Genomic DNA, 18,077 nt, shown 5'->3' on the forward strand with positions numbered 1-18,077 from the left:
GCCCCTCACCTTGAACTTGTCATAAAGACTGGAAACAATGCAGGCCTGTAATCATACTTGTCCTCTGCAGAGAAGTTCTGGTAGTTTTGCTGTTATTTTATGTTCGCAGTAGCAGATTTCTCTTATTATAATCCAGTCAAGGTGCAATAGCGGAACCCTTGTATGGTTCCTCAAGAAGAGAGTTCAAAGCCAATTCGAGTCTTTGCCTGCATGTGTCTTAAGAGCAGGTATTCTTAGGCAGGGTCTTTTCCCTTCGTTGGCTTGACTGTTTCTGCCTGTCTGACCAGAATATGCCTGATTAAAACCCTTATCAGAAACCTTGGTTTCTGTCATGTTGACCAGAGCATTCTTTCCCATTGACCTCATAAATAGTTTCTGGTGGTTAGGCTATTGTCAGACATTGGAGTCCAGATATCATTCATGAGCACTATCTTGATAAAATGGAGCTTTTCACATCCATTGTTCCTGAATTTCAAGTTTGGAGTCGCAGAGGCTGCATCAGTATTTTGAATTAATTGGAGAAATGCTGCCTTTTTTTATTCATTCATGCGATGTGGGCATCGCTGGTTAGGCCAGCATTTATTGCCCATCCCTAATGGGCACTTAATTAAGAGGGCATTTAAGAGTAAACCACATTGCTGTGGGCCTGGAGTAGGCCAGACCAGGTAAGGAGCAGATTTCCATCCCTTAAGGACATTAGTGAACCAGATGGGTTTTTACAACAATTGACAATGGTTTCATGGTCATCATCAGAATTTTAATTCAAAATGTTTTACTTGAACTCAAATTTCACCACCTGCTGTGGTGGGATTCTAACCCAGGTCCCCAGAGCATTATCCTGGGTCTCTAGACTACCAGTCCAATGGCAATACCACTATGCCACTGCCTCCCCTGCATTATCACACAAAGGGTCATTTGCATTTTAATGACTTCCCTGAGACTTGTCCAGACGTGAAAAATAGCTCAGTGATCTTACAGTTCCATCTGTTGTCAAGGAGAAAGGTCACCTGACCTCTCAACTCGATTTTGTATTACAGATGAGTGTCCATTTCAGGCTTATACTTCATACATTCAAATTTATAATTAATACATTTGTATTGTGTGAGCATGACAGTATTTGATCAAATTGGCTTACTTTTATTTTTTATACTAATTAATTGATCTAGCTTATGTTATAGGTTAATTAAATTAAATGTTCACCTGTAGATTTAGCCTCCACGTGCTGTGGTGGGACCAATCAGTATTTTCTCAGAGACAGACAAAGAGAGCCCTCCTGCTCCACTCCACATCTTGCTCTTTATACTGCTTCGCTCCAAGTCTCGCTCTTAATTCCGCTTCACTACTTTCCTCACTCCTTACACTGCTCTTTCCCCAGCCTTGCTCTTTTTCTCCTCCCAGCATAATTCTTTGGGAAGATAGGACTTTATCTTCACAAAGACATTCCTATTAATACTGCCATGGTTAGATGCATCTACAGCAGGCAGGTTGGTGAGGACAAAGTAAAATAGATTTTACACTTGTGTTGGTTCTCTCACCACCTGTTGCAGGCCCAGTGTAGCAACTATGTTCTTCAGGACTTTCTCAGCTTGGTCAATAGTGGTGTTACTAAGCAATTTTTGGTAATGGACAGTGAAGTCCCCCACCCAGTGTACATTCTACTCTTGCTACCCTCTGGTGGTGTTCAACATGGAGGAGTACTAATTCATCAGTTGAAGGAAGGCAGTAAGTGGTAATCAGCAGGAGACTTCCTTGCCCTTGTTTGGCTTGATGGCAGGAGACTTCATGGGGCATAGTGAAAGTCAACATAGTCCCAGAGGGCCACAGGCTGCTCTCTCATTAGAGAGAGACAACTGGTGGTGAGTTTAACCTGAGGGCCACCACATCTCAGGCAAGGCATGAGGGTGAGAAGGCAGGGCCTTCATGGAGGCCCTCAGCCAGTACAGGAATTGAACTCTCGCTCTTGGTGTCACTCTGCATCACAAACCAACCATCCAGCCAACTGAGCTGGCTAACCCCCATAGGGCATAGAGTTGCTGTTGAGCACCCTCAGGGCCAGTCCTCCCAAATATATACCATTGTATTTCCACCTCTGGTGGGTCTGCCCTGTGGGTGATAAATGGGCCTGGTATGTTGGCTGAAAGGTACGATTATCTGTGTATAACGATGTCAGGCTAATGCTTGACTCACCTGGTACAGTTATTCCAGTTAGCACTATGTATTGAGAGTTTGCTAAATTAATGAATATTGCACTAGATACCTGTAAATCAATTGAGAATATTTATTAGTAAATCACACAAACAATTCCTCTCTTGTGAATTTATGGAGAAATTCTAATAAAGCTCACTGAGTAAGAAATGTCCTGTTGCATTTTTCTATGTCTTTCACTAGATGGCATTCAATGTACATCAGGATTTTGGCATGGTATCATAAGCATTTTCACACCAAGCATATGGTTAACTTAAAAATGATTCATTAGAATTCTTATCATTCTGTGTTAATTTGTGAAAGCAATTAATGCTCAAGTATAATTAGGGTTGCACTCCATATAAGCTGATATCACTCTTTTAGTCAAATGAGAGGTGCTGCTGCATGGCCGTGTCATTCTCAGCTCTTGCTAGATTGCCGCAAAATTTTTTTTTGTTTACCCAGTGTGGGTGTACATGAACACCTGGAGAATTATGGAGAAAAACCATGAACTCCCATCTGCTTACACATGATGTCAGAGACAGCAAGAGAATGAGTGGGAATGCATGAGAGGCAGGAACAATTGCATATGTACTACTCCATTATACAGAGTGACATTTGACTATATATTAGTTAGATTCATTGGACAGAAAGGCCAATCACCTTCAAGTTTTGGAAGGAAACAATTCTGAATAGTACAATAGCTCCAGTTTAATTCCAAAATGCAGAAAGGTTAAATTCAGACCTGGAGCATCTGTCCCTCTTTTCACTAAAACCTAGTCACTTCACTGGCACCAAAACTCGGCAGCTGTTTGGGGGTACTTCTGCCTTCAAAGGTACTCTATTAGCCTGGCTAAAACTAGGTAAGAATATTGTTCTTCTGGGACCTGGTCTTTCCTCAGTTATTTCTTTTTTGGACTGTTAGAGGGAAGAGCCTCTGTCACGTCAACCCTCAGGCCTTCAATGGGATCCAGTGAATGTTGGGGTCAAGGTATGACAATGGCCAGGGCAGATGGGGTCCCCTCTGGCACTCCGGCTGTGACTGACATCCCCAAAGAGGAGCCAAATCGTAGAATATAATTTCAATGCAGCTCATTTCCCATGGGTGGGAATAGGTGCTCTAGTGGTGACTGCAAACGTGGTGCAGGCAAGCTGTACCAGGCTTATCCCAGCCAGTCCCTGTGGGGTCGGTGGCAGAGGTCCCTGATAGGCACAATTGCAGTTTAATCGCTGGAAACTCTGGCCTGAGGATTTTTGGGACCACTGTCTTTCTGCCACTCCTTTTTTTAAATTTGGTCCTATTAAAGGGTCCCTTATTTTCTAGTTTTGACTTCAGGCAGGAGATTTACACCCAAACCATTAATTTGCCTTTCTGCAGAAACTGATAGACCTGTTGTCTATTTCCAGCATCTTCAGTTTTATTTTGAAGTTTGAGCATTTGCAGTGTTTTGTATAATTTGTAGAAGATAACATATTTTTGAGGCTGCCTCCTTTCAAAATGGAGGCAAGGACCATATAAACTTACGTACAATGATAGCTCAGACTGAGCACTGGTCCACTGTGCAACCCAACCCAGTAATGCTTTGCATTGTCTTCAGATTCCAAGCCTTAAACATTCCACCCGGAACTATCAAACCTCATCTTTAATGAACAAAAGATAAAGAGAGAGAAAAGCTAGTGTCTTTGAATATGCAGTATGTGTGGGTGGACATTCAACATCTTTCATAAGCCTGCATGCCTGCTGATACAGACGTGCTTACATTTTTAACTCACAGTGGGACTGACACCTCTTCTACCATGCAATTATTATTATACCCAAGAGCTACAGTTGAGATTGCAGATAGCTGAAAAGCAGTTGCGAGCTCAGAATAGCATTTGCTGTTGCATTTTAGCACATCTCAGGGAGACAGCAATCATAAAAAAAGTGATGAGAGACCAACAAACAAAAGAGTCTGACACTGCGCACTTAGCACTATTGTTGACTGACATGGTCACAGCAGTGACTGTCACTGCCTCTTCAAGCACTAGAATCCCGACATTCACATTGCTAGGCTGGAGAGAACTTATTTAAGAATATTATTTCGAATTTTCATTCTTCTGGCTCAGTGTGATTTCTCCTGTCTATTGATAAACGCAGGTGTTATCTGATCATTATTCCATCTTCATAGGCTTGTGACTGATGGAAAGTGTTAATGGCACAGAGGCCGCATATCTGCTTTCTTGTGATGTTTCTGTGGGTTCCTCTTTACTTTAAGTTCAAACTTCCCTCATTCTTGTAATCTAGTACATTTTGAATTTAGTTTCTTCTTCCAGCTTTGTTGTGGCTTGAGGCTTGTTGTTCTTTGAAGTTGAAAGGTGTTGTTTTCAGTTGTTTTGGAGCATATCCCAGTATCTTATATAATCTACACTTGCTGCAAGTGTTTAGCTATTCAATTGTTTTATTTTAAATAGCTCCTTTGTGAAACATACACAAATAGCTTCCTTCACCCCTTTCCTCTTGTCTTGTTTCCTATTTTATAAATCGGACTTCTGAGGCTGCATCTCTGATTGATTTATTTCACATTCTGTTAAGTTCACAATGAGACAGGCGACTCGATACGGGCAGGGAAAAGTGAAAAGTGGTGGGGTGATGGTGTGAGGTGGCAAGAGAAGGGTGTGCTGGGTGGTCGCATGGCAGAGTTGATGTCAATTCATCAAAAAAAAATTAAAGCTAATGATTTCACATCATTAGACTTGGACATAACTGGAAAAAAATGGCATATTTGAAAAACAAGAATTTTAATACCCAACTTACATTTTAGAAAAACTGAATAATATGGTCCCAACCAGGCTGTTGGCAATCCTATGCATATCTAGGACGTATATAAGCATGCGCATAGTACTTATGTAATTCTTTGTTAGTATTAGTGAATATGTAGTTATAGGCTTCCCAGAGAAGTTAATAAATCTGTTATTGATGTACTTCAAGTCGCTTTTGTTCAATATGTCTGGTACTTTGATTATTGTTTGTTTGAATACTGCTTCTAGGCACATATTATTGAGATCTACAGAAAAAAGTCTGTTTCAAGAGCTTTCTTTTCATTGAAAATTTAATTTAGATTCCAATGTATTGAGGATTTTTCTACCAGAGCTGTAGGAAATTTATTTCTGGACTAGTCTACCAGTATTGTAGTTAACTAAGTATTCCGTGGAGCGAAGCTTGATTGCTTTCTCCACAACAGTCCTCGCTGCTAATGGTGTGCATCTGCACCCTGAATTGTATTAACCTCGATAAGTGGTTGGTTTTCTACATACTTATGATTGAATTGTAAAGCAAGTGCAAACTTGCATTATTCAATGCCTTCACATCCTCAGGGCAAGGTCCGTTATAACCGATGAAATATATTTGGAATTAGTCACTGGTGTTTATAGGCAAATATACCAGTCAATATGCACAAATAGCAAATGAGATGCATGACAGGGTGATCTATTTTAGTGATGGTGTGAGGTGGCAAGAGAAGTGTTGTTTGACGGAGCAATATTGGCATTATGTAGGAGAACTTCCTGCTCTTTTAAAATGAAAGCGTGCAATGGGACAACTTACATCCACCTGAACAGGCAGATAGGCTTCAATTTAACCTCTCGCATGAAAGATAACATGTCCAACAATGCAGAGCTCCCTTAGAACTACATTAAAGTGTCAGCCTATATTACACATTCAAATGCTGCCTCTGAGTTTGAACCCACAGCCTTCAAACTCAGAGGTAAGAATGCTAACAACTTAGCCAAGCTGACAGCTCAATGGCTTTTAGGTTCAGGGTAATGTCTGTTTAATTTTGACAGGCACAGTATCAGGAAAATGCTACTACCATCTCCCTTCATTTCTTCGATTAATTGCATCTTGGTGTGCATTTTGTTACTTGTTTGGAGCAACTCTTTAGAATTCATCTGTTTTGTTGATTGCATATTTGAAACATCTCCAATTTAACATACAGTATAATAATGGATACCTTGAAACTGAAATTCCAAAGGTGAAAAATTTGTAGCAAGATTTTTTCTCCTGCATTGCAAACAGAAATGAGCCAAATTATGCCTCAAGCAGTGTGAAAGCAACATTATTACAGGTACATCTTGGTGGGTTGTTTCTCTTTTTCTGGACTGTTGGCAGAAAATCTTGTGCATTTGCCATTTTTTGAGTAGTGTTCATTTCTATCTATGAAACAAAAGTGATTGATTCTTTGTTCATCAAATAGAAAAAAAATATGGCTCTTTGTATGACCAATGGATCTGTGGTACTTTCTATTCTGATACTCTAGGCTGGGCAATATCTAAACAACATGTTTGAAGCAAAGTTATTAATTTCCATATAAAAACCAAAAATTCTGTAAATACTCATCAGTTCTGGCAACAGCTGTGGTAAGAGAAACAGAGTTAATGTTTCAGGTCGTTGACCTTTCATCAGAACTATTAAGCTCCACTTGGGCAAATAAGGTTGTTGGTATTACAAACAAAACCATCCTTGCATATTGTACTTCATCAGTTGTTTATTCTCAAAAGTATAGTACCTTGATCAAACATTTTTAGGATGCTATGTATGAGTTAATCTATATTCTCAATTTTGTGTCAAGATATGACCCTTTTCTTCAGGACACACGAGATCGCTAGTAGAAGCATCACTAAATACAATCCCCCTTTATATAAATTTAAACATGGATATGTTTGTTGCAACATATGATCACAATTAGAGATTTCAATGAAGACGTCATTACATGAAAAACCATGAGCTGGATTTTACACCTCCCTGCTGGCGGCTTTGAAAGCTTGCAAAATGCAGCCCGTGGCCTTACCACTGCCTAACTGCCTGTCCGTTCCTGTCCCCATTTTTCAGGGGGTGGGTGGAGAGGTTGGGTGTCTCGCCCACTCTCAGGCCTATTGAAGCCCTTAAATGGCCAATTAATGGCCACTTAAAGGCCTTATCTCGTCCCCTGCGGCAAGAGAGGACCATGCCCTGAGGGAAGGCCAACAGATTTAGCTGCTTGGGCTGGTGTCAGGGAAAACGGGGTCCTTCTTTGCAGGTCCCCTGTGCCCACTGGGAACATACTATCCCCCTTACCTCCCCCGTGGCCTCTCAAAGCCAGCCCTCCTCCGTATCGTTAGGCCTGCCGGCCTAGCCCTGGTGAATCTGGGCTTCTCTACTTTGGGACTGCCTGTGGTCCCAGAAGCAGCCTCTGTTCTGCTGGCACTATTGGGACTACAGAGCTGCCAGCCAATCCCATTGGCTGGTAGCTGTCTAAGGCAGGACTTTCTTCCAATATTTGGGTGGAATTCTCACCTTAAGGCAATTAATGCTGTTCCCAGTGTTAAATTGCTGAGGGTCAGCCATAGCTACAGTGGGCGGGCTCTGCACCGGCTTTTTAGCCAGGCGGTTAGGAACCATGGTGCCTTGTAAAATCCAGCCTCATGTAATCCTACTTACAGCTGCTGCCAGAACAACCCAGAACGACAGTCATTCATGTTTTCACACTGGAAACCCAAAGCAGAGGTCAAAGTGAAAATAGGAGAGGCAAAAATAGAAACAGAAAATCTATCTTTGTTTTGCTAAAAGCTGTTAGCATTAAAATGCATTTAGCATTTGTCATCTATTAGTTTCACAGCAGAATTTGAAGACCAGAATCGATTAACATATCAGAGTATTATAATAAAACTAAACCTGACATATGAATGGCAATAATCATTGTTAGCATTTGACTCGGCATCATGATGTGGGTACTGAAAGATTGGCAACCTGTGTGGAAAGAATTCCCCAATGGTCCCAGGGTTAACAGCAGCACTTTTATGGCCAGCATAAATAAGGGAAAGATGCTGGTAAGACATGGCTTTATAGGGCCTTGCATTGAGAAATGTTCATGTAGCTGGTGGCACAGTGAGTGTTTTGCTGTGATCAATACTGGGCAACCAGAATGGAGTTAAAAGTATGTCCTGCTTCTATTTAGCAAGCCAGCACAGTTGTAGATATTTTCATCCCTGATGTTGAGCAAAACATTGCGTAAACCTTAAGATGTATAATATAACAAAAGGCAGCATCAAAGAAACCATCCTTCTTTAGAAAGATTAAACAAAGCCAAAGTATTTGTTTGGGATAGTTTAATTCTTAAAAAACAGTTAGTTATCTAGTTAATTAATACATGCTTTGGAATATATAATAATTCCTGTTGTATTTTGTCAAACAAATTTAGAAGATGCTAAAGATGCCATTCCCACAAGTTATTCCTCACATTGGTCCATCAGCATGATTCCTAATATAAGAAGGAGGTTGTTTCTTGGGTAAGCTAAGACAGCACGGTGCCAATTTAAACAAATTGATCCTCCCATTGTTGACTGCAAACTTTCTTTCCCTTGTTTTCACACCACCTGCTAATTGTGACATTAGACATGATTGGCACTCTCTTCAGGAAGGCAATTACTCACCTCTTCTCAGATTAAAAGAAATGAACGTTATTTTTGAAATACAACATTTTCTCCAAGCCTCTAATTACAACTGAAGTCTGAAAATAATAATTGGCCAGAATTTTCAAATAACGTGAATAGTCCCACAGTCGGAACCGAAAGTGGGAACCGAACCCGTGCGGCTGGGTGACGGGATACGGGGTGGCATTTTACCGGTGGCGGCCAATTAAGGGGCCGCCTCTGGAGCTGCTGTCCAATTGCGGATGGCCGACTGCCTCTCAGAGCTGCTGGCTCAATCAGAGAGCCGGTAGTGCTGCAGCCTTGACAGCGCTACTGCTAGAGCTGGCCACTGCTCAGGCTGCAGGAAGGAGGTGAAGGCTCTTCCTTGTTGATGCACCCTCGAAGAAAAGTATTTTTCTTACCATGCACGGACCAGGCAGGCAGACCCCAGTGATAGGGCTGGCGGCGGCAGGGGTCCACCTTCCAATGGCAATGCTGTAGCTATAGGGGTAGTCATTGCTACAGGTGGCATGGGAGGGGGTGGGGGGGGGGGGGGGCGGGATGGGGGGGAGTGTTGGAGGTGCTCACCTTGATCCATGGAGTGGCCAAAAAGGAGGCCCTACCCAGGAACCCACTTGGAGGCCACCACCAGGGTTTACTGGGCAATCCTGTGGAGACGATGCACCCCAGTGCCTGTAAAATGCTAGTGGGGGAGGGAAGTGGCTCTATTTGGACAATTAATTGGCACAACTGTCTGCCAGTGGGCAGCTGTGCCACTAGTGTTCCTGGACAGAACTTTCGGCTTGGCGAGTGGGGGTGGGGCCCACTCGCTGAGGCATAAAGTGAAGCGGGGTGACGTCGGGCGGGCATCCTGATGTCACCTCGCGTCATTTAGATTCTCAGTTCGGAAGGCGCGCAGCCAAGTCAACTGCTTGCCCACCGAACTGTCAAAGGCCTATTAAGACCTGTTAAAAGCTAATTAAAATAATTAAATGAGCTGCCCATCCAACCTTAAGGTTGGCGGGCAGGTAAAGAGCCCAGGCGGCCTTCGCATTTTTCATGGAACCTCATCCATGGGAAGGATGAGGTTTCATGAAGTGTTTATAAATTAAATAAAAGTTTTCATTAATAAAAACAAAATGTCCTCACTTATCACCCCACCAGCCTCCGCATTCAAAGGATCAACTGCTGAAGGCCTCATTTTCAGCAAATTCACTTCATTAAAAAGGACATCAAGGTTTGATTTTAAATTACTGAGTTTGAGTCAGACCCCTCACTTGACTTATCCTAATATAGAGTTATCACTACTTGGAAAATATAAGAAGTGACATTTAAATAAACTAAGATAATAGCATCACTTGCATTTGCAAACAATCCTATGCTATTGTCTGTTATCCATCTATATATACACATGCTATAATGTTAAGTTGAAAAAATTGCTTTTAGCTCTACATTGCAGTGAGTGACTGGTTTATCCTAACCATGGAGTGGGTTCAAATTAATTTCAAGTTCTCATGACACTAATTGAAGGAAGGAATCACTCCCACAGTCCAATGTGCATGAACTGCTGGGTTATTTGCCTAAATAATAAGCCACTGGATTTCAAATTCATTATATGCAAAGCATCTTGAGACTGTTCTGACATGTGATAAGGCATTATACAGTTACAGGTCTATCTTTCATAACAAATGTAATCTGCTTTTGTTTTGTTTTGAAAAATTGAAACATCGCTAGCAGCAGATGCAATGATGATATTAGTGATTCAATTGTTGTATGCATTCCTTTGATTAGTATAGCACTATGTGCAGAAGAATGTGAATACTATATATAAATTATCTATGAGTGTGAATATATATAAACATTGGAAACAATTTATGTTACCATCCTTTTCTTTACAACTTTTCACTCCTGTGCATATGAATATTCCGCTCTTAAATTAATCTCTTCACTTGTCCTTTGCTTTTTTTCCCCGATTTGCTTTTCTCTTTAGTGAATTTTGCTTTCTTTTCTTCATGCCTTGCTTTTTCTTTTCCCAATTTACTTTAATTCTTAACCTTTGCAACAACTGGGTCTTGAGGAGCCAGGAAAATAACATCCTATAATCTGCTGAGGTAATAGTAATCACAGTAAGCTGAACAATCTGAAAACAGTGAAGCACTTTTTAAGCAAGTTTAGCTTGGATTATTTAACTGTATGCAATTGAGTGGAAGAAAAAAGGGCAGGGATGTCGTAACACTATGGCCGGGGTTTTCTGGCCCCATCCTGGTGGGATCCACCGTGGGAGATTCGGCGTTCCAGCCAAAAGTCCATTGACAATCCCGGCAGCAGGCAAGGCCGGAATATCCTACCCAATGACCTGGTTACTAACTGCTCATTGGCTCCTCAATTTTGTTGGAAATTATATTGCTGAATGCTCGATGATCTTGATTTTTTTTTTAGGCTGTTGATTTTAGTCTGATTGATTCTGGATTTTCTTTTAAAACGCTTTTGGGGTCAGTGACTTTCTGTAAGAAAGGCTCAGAATTTCCAATCTCCAGATGGTACCCCGCCAGGGTACACTTGGGGACCCTTCAGAAGTCCCGATGCACTGACTATGCGGGAATTGCCCAGGTAGTTTAGACTTCTGATAGGCAATTCCCCTATGGCTGGAACCCCCTCAAACTCTGAATTAAAGTTTGGATGGTACCAACTCACTTACCAGAATAGTTACCCAGGAAAAGTTAAAAGGACTAAAACCAGTTGTATCTCCTGGATAACTATGCTACTGAATCCCCGACTCCCCACTGGACCTCCCAACTACCCTGCCCAACCAGCCCACCTGACCCGACTAAGCCCCCAACTCCCCCCCGACTAACCCCTGACCCCTCATCTACCACCTCGTCCTCCCTGGCTACCCTCTCCAGCCCCCGGCTACCACCCGACCACCCCCCTGACGACCCCAACTACACTTCCGAACCCCAACTACCCCCCAACCCTGACCCAACCTACCCCCTCACCCTTCACCTGCCATCCTACCTTTTAACCTGCCTACCTTCCACCCTATCCACTCACCAACCCACCTTCCAGCCTACCTCCTCACCTACCTACCTTCCTCCCTACCCCTACACCCACCCACCTGCTGCCCTACCCCCTCACCAGCTTCCCAGCCACCCCACCCCCTACCCACCCACCTGCTGCTCTACCCCTTCACCCACTTACCTGCCACCCTCCCTCCTCACCCACTTCCCTGTCACCCTATCCTCTCACCCACCCACCTGCCACTCTACCCCCTCACCCCCTTACCCACTTACCTTCTCTCCGTACCTTCTCAAAGTGGCTTTGGGACATTAAAAACGTACAGGAATACGGCAGCTGGTGCCTAAAAAGGGGGCATGGCTTGGCTTCACCCTACAACCCTGCACTATGAGGAAGGACTCCTAGAACAGATATGCTCCATGTTTCTGTGAAGGCACAGTCCGGAAGTTCGGGTGAGAAATGCAGAGCTCCAGTGCAGGCTAAGAAAATAGGAGTGGAGTGGCAATCCGATGGTGCTTGCCACTCCTAGGAAGATTCATCCCAACATTTTTCTTAAGGTTTCCCATGCCTTGGCCCTGCACTTGCGTCTTTTTCTAGTTTCTCTCCTATTTGCCTTCATACCCCTGCCAGCTTATCTTACCCATGAGACCCATTTCCTGCTCCTTCAACCCTATTTCCACTAAACTGTTGACCACCCAATTTTCCTTCCTGGCTCCCATGTTAGCTGATAGTGTTAATGGTTCTTTTTTCCCAGGTACTGTCCTCCTCCTCTTCAAACCTGCTGTTATCATCTCACTCCTCAGGAAAAAAAAGACCCTTGACCCCTCCGTTGTTTAGCATAATCATCTGGCTCATGTGTTTTGGAGGTATACCTTTTAGTTGTGGGAACATAACTTTTAGGTTAGAGGTTAAAGTGTTAAATGGGAGATAAATAAAAGCATTTGATTGAGGAACTGGTAAACAGATCTGGGGCAGTCACAGTTCAGAGTGTTTATTCAATGAAGTCCGAGGTAGGGGAGTGAAAGCCTTAAAAATGGCAGGTGGCCTTCATTTAGCTGTGGAATTGCAGATAGTAAGGCTGAATTTTCACAGGGATGGAAGAGCTTCTCCCCTTAGCCAAAATGTTGTTGGAGAATCCAATCCTGAATCCAAAAGTACCACTCCCAAACCTGGCATCCACCATTTTCGGTAGGGGGGAATGGAGGTGGGTTGTACTTTGGACATACAGGGTTCACAAAGGCAACTGCACATATAAAAATGCAGCTGCCTTCAGTTAGATGCGATTTTCCTCACTCAGGTTTCAGAAACATTGTAAGCCTCTTTTAATCTAATACTATCGTTAACTTCCTAAGTGACCCACGGATGAGTCCTTCTGCTGAGCTTTTGTTCTTCAATGGAGTGTATTTTTGTTGAACATTTTGAATTGTTTCTTTAAATGTTTCCCCCTGTTCATTTACCTCCATACCTTTCAGCCTATTGACCCAATTAGCTTTAGCCAGTTCTCCGCTCATACCTAAAATAATTGGCTATGTTTAAATTTAAGATTTTTGTTTGTGATTCGAATATGTCACTTTCAAACTTAATATGAAATCAAATGGTATTATGGTCACTATTTCCCAGTGGATCTTTTATTGCTTCATTACACAATACTAGATCTAAGATAAATTTATCCCTAGTCGGTTCCACTCTATACTGCCCCAAGAAACTGTTACGATAATGTTCTATAAACTCATCTTGTAGACCATTTTTGTCAATTAGATTGTTCCAGTCTATATGAAGATTAAAACCCTACACAATTATTCCATTTCCTTTGTTATGGGCTCCAATAATTTCTTATTTAATGCTCTTCCCAACAGCATAACTACTGTTAGGGGGCCGATAAACTACTCCCACCAGTGTTTCCTGACTCTTGCTATTGCTAATTTCCACCCATACTGATGCTACTTCATGTTCTTCTGTGGCCAGTTCCTCCCTCACTAATGTCCTTATGCCATCATTTACTATAATAATTACCCCACCTCCTTTGCCATTTTGTCAGTCTTTCCAAAATACTGTGTACCCTGGAATATTTATTTCCTAACCTTGATCACTTTGTAACCATGTTTCTGTAATGACAAGTAGATCTAAATCATTTATCTCTATTTGTGTCACTAGTTCATTTAACTTATTGCAGAGGTTTCATGCATTCAGATAAAGCACCTTTAATTTCATTTTTTTCACTTATATTCCCTTATTATTCACTGATATACATTTTTTTGTTAAATTCTCTGTCCCTTCCAGTACCAATCTGCTTGTCTTTATCCATATCACGATACTGTTCCAATACCTCGACCTTTTTCTTAGAATTTCTAAGTCTCCCTTCACCTGAACCCTCCCCCCCTCTCTTAGTTTAAAGCCCTGTCCAGAGTCCTAGTTATAGAATTGGCCAGGGCACTGGTTCCAGCCTGGTTCAAGTGGAACCATCCCAACGGAATAACTCACTCTTCCCTGAGTGCTGATGCCAGTGCCCCATGAATCGAAACCCCTTCTTCCCACACCACTCTTGGAACCACGCATTTAATTTACTCTGCTTGACCCTATGCCAATTGGCACGTGGCTCAGATAACAATGATTATCTTTGATGTTCAACGTTTTAATTTGGACCCAAAGTCATCAAATTCTCTTAGGAGAACATCATTCCTGGTTCTACCTGTCATTGGTTCCCACATGGACCATGACAACTAGATCCTCCCCCTCTCGCTCCAAGTTCTTTTCCAGCCATGAATGGATGTCTTTAACCCTGGCACTGTGCAGGCACCCACAGTCTTCAGAGCTCCATATCGCAGCTGCAGAGAGCAGTATCTACAAAAAGCTAAAAGCTACTGCGGATGCTGGAAATCCAAAACAAAAACAGAATTACCTGGAAAAACTCAGCAGGTCTGGCAGCATCGGTGGAGAAGAAATCAGTCAACGTTTCGAGTCTTCATGACCCTTCGGCAGACCTGCTGAGTTTTTCCAGGTAATTCTGTTTTTGTTTTGAGAGCAGTATCTATCTCCCTAACTCTGCTGTTTCCTATCACTCCCACATTCCTCTTTGCTCCAGTGAGTTGAATGGCATCCTTCACCATAGTGCCCAGGTCAACCTGCTCATCCACCTTGCAGTCCTTCTCCTCATCCACACAGGTAGCAAGCATCTCATACCAGTTGGACAAAGTCAGCGGCTGAGACTCCTCCATCACTTCATGCTGGGACCCCATACCTGCCTGACCTGCAGTCATACCCTCCTGTCCCTGACCATTGACCAACTCTAAATTCTGTCTATGCTAAGGGGTGTGACTACCTTCTGGAATATAGTGCCCAAGTAACTTTCCCCTTCCCTGATGCATCGCAATGTCTGCAGCTTGGCCTCCAGCTCAATGACTCTGAGACAAAACTCCTCAAAACCGGAGGCAATTACTGCAGGCGTATTTGTCTTGGATCACACTGGTGTCCAGGGGAATTCACATTCTGCAGCTGCAACACGTCAACTGCCCTGCAATCTTTATTATGTGTTAGTGAATTAATTTTTTCCTTAATTAATTTATAATTAAGAAACCTTACAACTCCTAATAACCTTAACTATTGCTAATAGACCTTAATACTACCAGTAAAACCTTACAATTATTAATAAATTACTATCTTTTGAAAGATAAAGGGGCAAAATTATTAATAAATTCCGCACTTTTGAAAGATAAGGAGCAAAATATTCACCAACCAATCACTTACCTGTTTCCCTCTACCTCACACTTTGATTATTACTCTCTCCTCTTGCAGTTTTCAGCCTCCTCTTGCCCACTCCTCTCACAGTTTCTCACTGTTAATGACTCCACTCCTTTCTCACTTTCTCACTGTAAATTGCCCCGCTTCTCTCATACTCTCTCACAGCTAATGGTCCTGCTCGTTTCACTCTCTCACTGTTAATGGCCTACTCCTCTCACTCTCTCGCTGTTAATGGCCTCCCTCCTCTCTCAATCTCTCACTGTTAATAGCCCCACTCCTCTCTCAGTCTCTTGCTGTTAATGGCCCCAATCCTCTCCCACTCTCTCACTGTTAAGGGCCCCGCTCCTCTCTCACTCTCTTGCTGTTAATGGCCCAGCTCCTCTCCCACTCTCTCACTGTTAATGGCCCCGGTCCTCTCTCACTCTCTTGCTGTTAATGGCCCAACTCCTCTCCCACTCTCTCACTGTTAATGGCCCCGCTCCTCTCTCACTCTCTTGCTGTGAATGGCCCAAATCATCTCACACTCTCTCACTGCTAATGGCTCTGCTCCTCTCCCACTGTCTTGCTACTAGTGGCCCTTCTCCTCATGCACTTTCTCACTGTGAATGGCCTTGCTTCTCTCGTGCTATTTTCAGACTCACAGGTGTGGCTGACACATATGGGAGTTGGAAGGTGGGGCCTGTGGCCTTGGAAAGGCAGATATTTCTGCCCCTCGTGACTTGGGCACTCAGGTGGCAGGAAGGAGAGTGTGCCAGAGAAAGGAAGAGTGTGCATCGTAGCATAGAGGCTGCAAAATAGGGATGGCATCTTCACATGTTCGTGCCATAGTGGAATGTGAATGTGACCAACGTGAGGTCAGAGGGAGGGGAACAGGTCAGGTGTTAGAGGCAGCGCACTGCCCACAGGCAGGAGGAGGATGACAACCAGGTTTTACCCTGAGGTAAGGGTCTACCGACTGCAGAGGTCACACCGCGAAATGATTGAGAACCAGGCGGCTCAGGTTAACCTGGGAATTGGTCAGTGACATGTGTGCCGTGGTCCAGCAAGATCTCAAACCACAGTCATTCAATTCTCATGCCATGCCAGCGGCTCTCAACGCCTGAATTTCTATGTGGCTGGCTCATTCCAGGGCTCAGCAGGAGACCTCTGGGACATCTCATAGTCAGCCGTACACAGCTGCCTCAAGGCAGTCACTGATACTCTTTTTTAAAATTCATTTATGGGATGTGGGCTTCACTAGCTAGGCCAGCATTTATTACCCATCCCTAACTGCCCTTGAGAAGGTGGTGGTGAGCTGCCTTCTTGAACCGCTGCAGTCCATGTGGGGTAACAGTCCACTGCTGTTAGGAAGGGAGTTCCAGGGTTTTGACCCAGCGACAGTGATGGCCCACAGTGCCTCATGGATGTCCAATCATGAGTTGCTAGATTTGTTTGAAATCTATTCCATTTATTATGGTGGTAGCGCCACACAACATAATGGAGGGTATCCTCAATGTGAAGGTGGGAGTCTACACCAGCTCATTGACAGCCAGTAACAGATATGTGAAGGGTCCAGATTGTGAAGGACTTCCCAAGGTGTAGTTCTGCACTATGCTGAGGCCAGTGGTTATGATGGTCATGGTTTCAGCCATGTTTATGGCACTGACTTTCAGTATATGCTGTTGGCTTTCTCTCTTGTTGAGGGTGGACATTTTCCTGAGGGTGTGTGGCTTCCATGGGAAAAGTTTAAGCTGCTCACCAGTGACTGACTGACTGATGTGAATTGTGAGCGTTCAGGAGCCGAGGTGAACCTATTCTGGGTTAACTGGCTTCTGGTGATGACCCCCTCCTGTAAAGGTTCAGCCATGGCTACATGGGCCTGTCCCTCAGCTGGTCTGCTATTCCACCCACTCCCTTCTCCTCCAAGTCAGATCCATAAGCCTATACAGGGGCCTCCACCCCCTACTCCTTATCTTCCTCATCATCCTCCTTGTCAGATGATGTAGCTATGGACCCAGCTTCTTCCCCCTTTAGTTGTAGGCCCCTCCTCTTTGCTATATTGTTTAGTTTGCAGCACACCATTACTATTTGGGAGACTTTTGCAGGCAAATACTGTAGAGCTCCCCCTAAGCAGCCAAGGTACCTGAAGCACATTTTGAGAATACCAGTAGCCTGTTCTATTGTACTGCAGGTCACCACATGGCTATTGTCATCACGCTGTTTAGGTTCCTTTGCAGCCATTTGCAGCCACCTACCTAAGGGTACCCCTTGTCCCCCAGGAGCCAACCCCAGGCCTGTGTTGGTGTTTGAAAAAGTTGAGGCAGTTGAAAATTCCTCAGGGTGAGTGAGTCGTGGCAGTTTCCAGGGTACCGTGCACAGAGGTGCAGGGACACCTTGCTCTGGTCACACACGACCTGTACATTCAGGGAGTGGAAGGATTTCCTGTTCCTGGTATCAGATAGAGGAGTTAGTGCCCTTGTGGTGACATGGGTGCAGTTGATAGCCCCCTACACCTGAGAGCAGGCTTCTAATTATGAAAACCCCATCGCCGTCTACATCTGAGACACCACATCAATTGGGAAATGAATGAACCCCCCACCCCCAATCCAACCTAAGCAAAGAGGGGAGGTGATGGCATAGTGCTATTGTCGCTGGACTAGTAATCCAGAAACCCAGAGTAATTTCCTGGGGACCTGGGTTCAAATCCCACCGCAGCAGATGTTGGGATTTGAATT

This window comes from Cetorhinus maximus, chromosome 16 (assembly GCF_964194155.1).
Source record: "Cetorhinus maximus chromosome 16, sCetMax3.hap1.1, whole genome shotgun sequence".
Classification (NCBI taxonomy): Eukaryota; Metazoa; Chordata; class Chondrichthyes; order Lamniformes; family Cetorhinidae; genus Cetorhinus; species Cetorhinus maximus.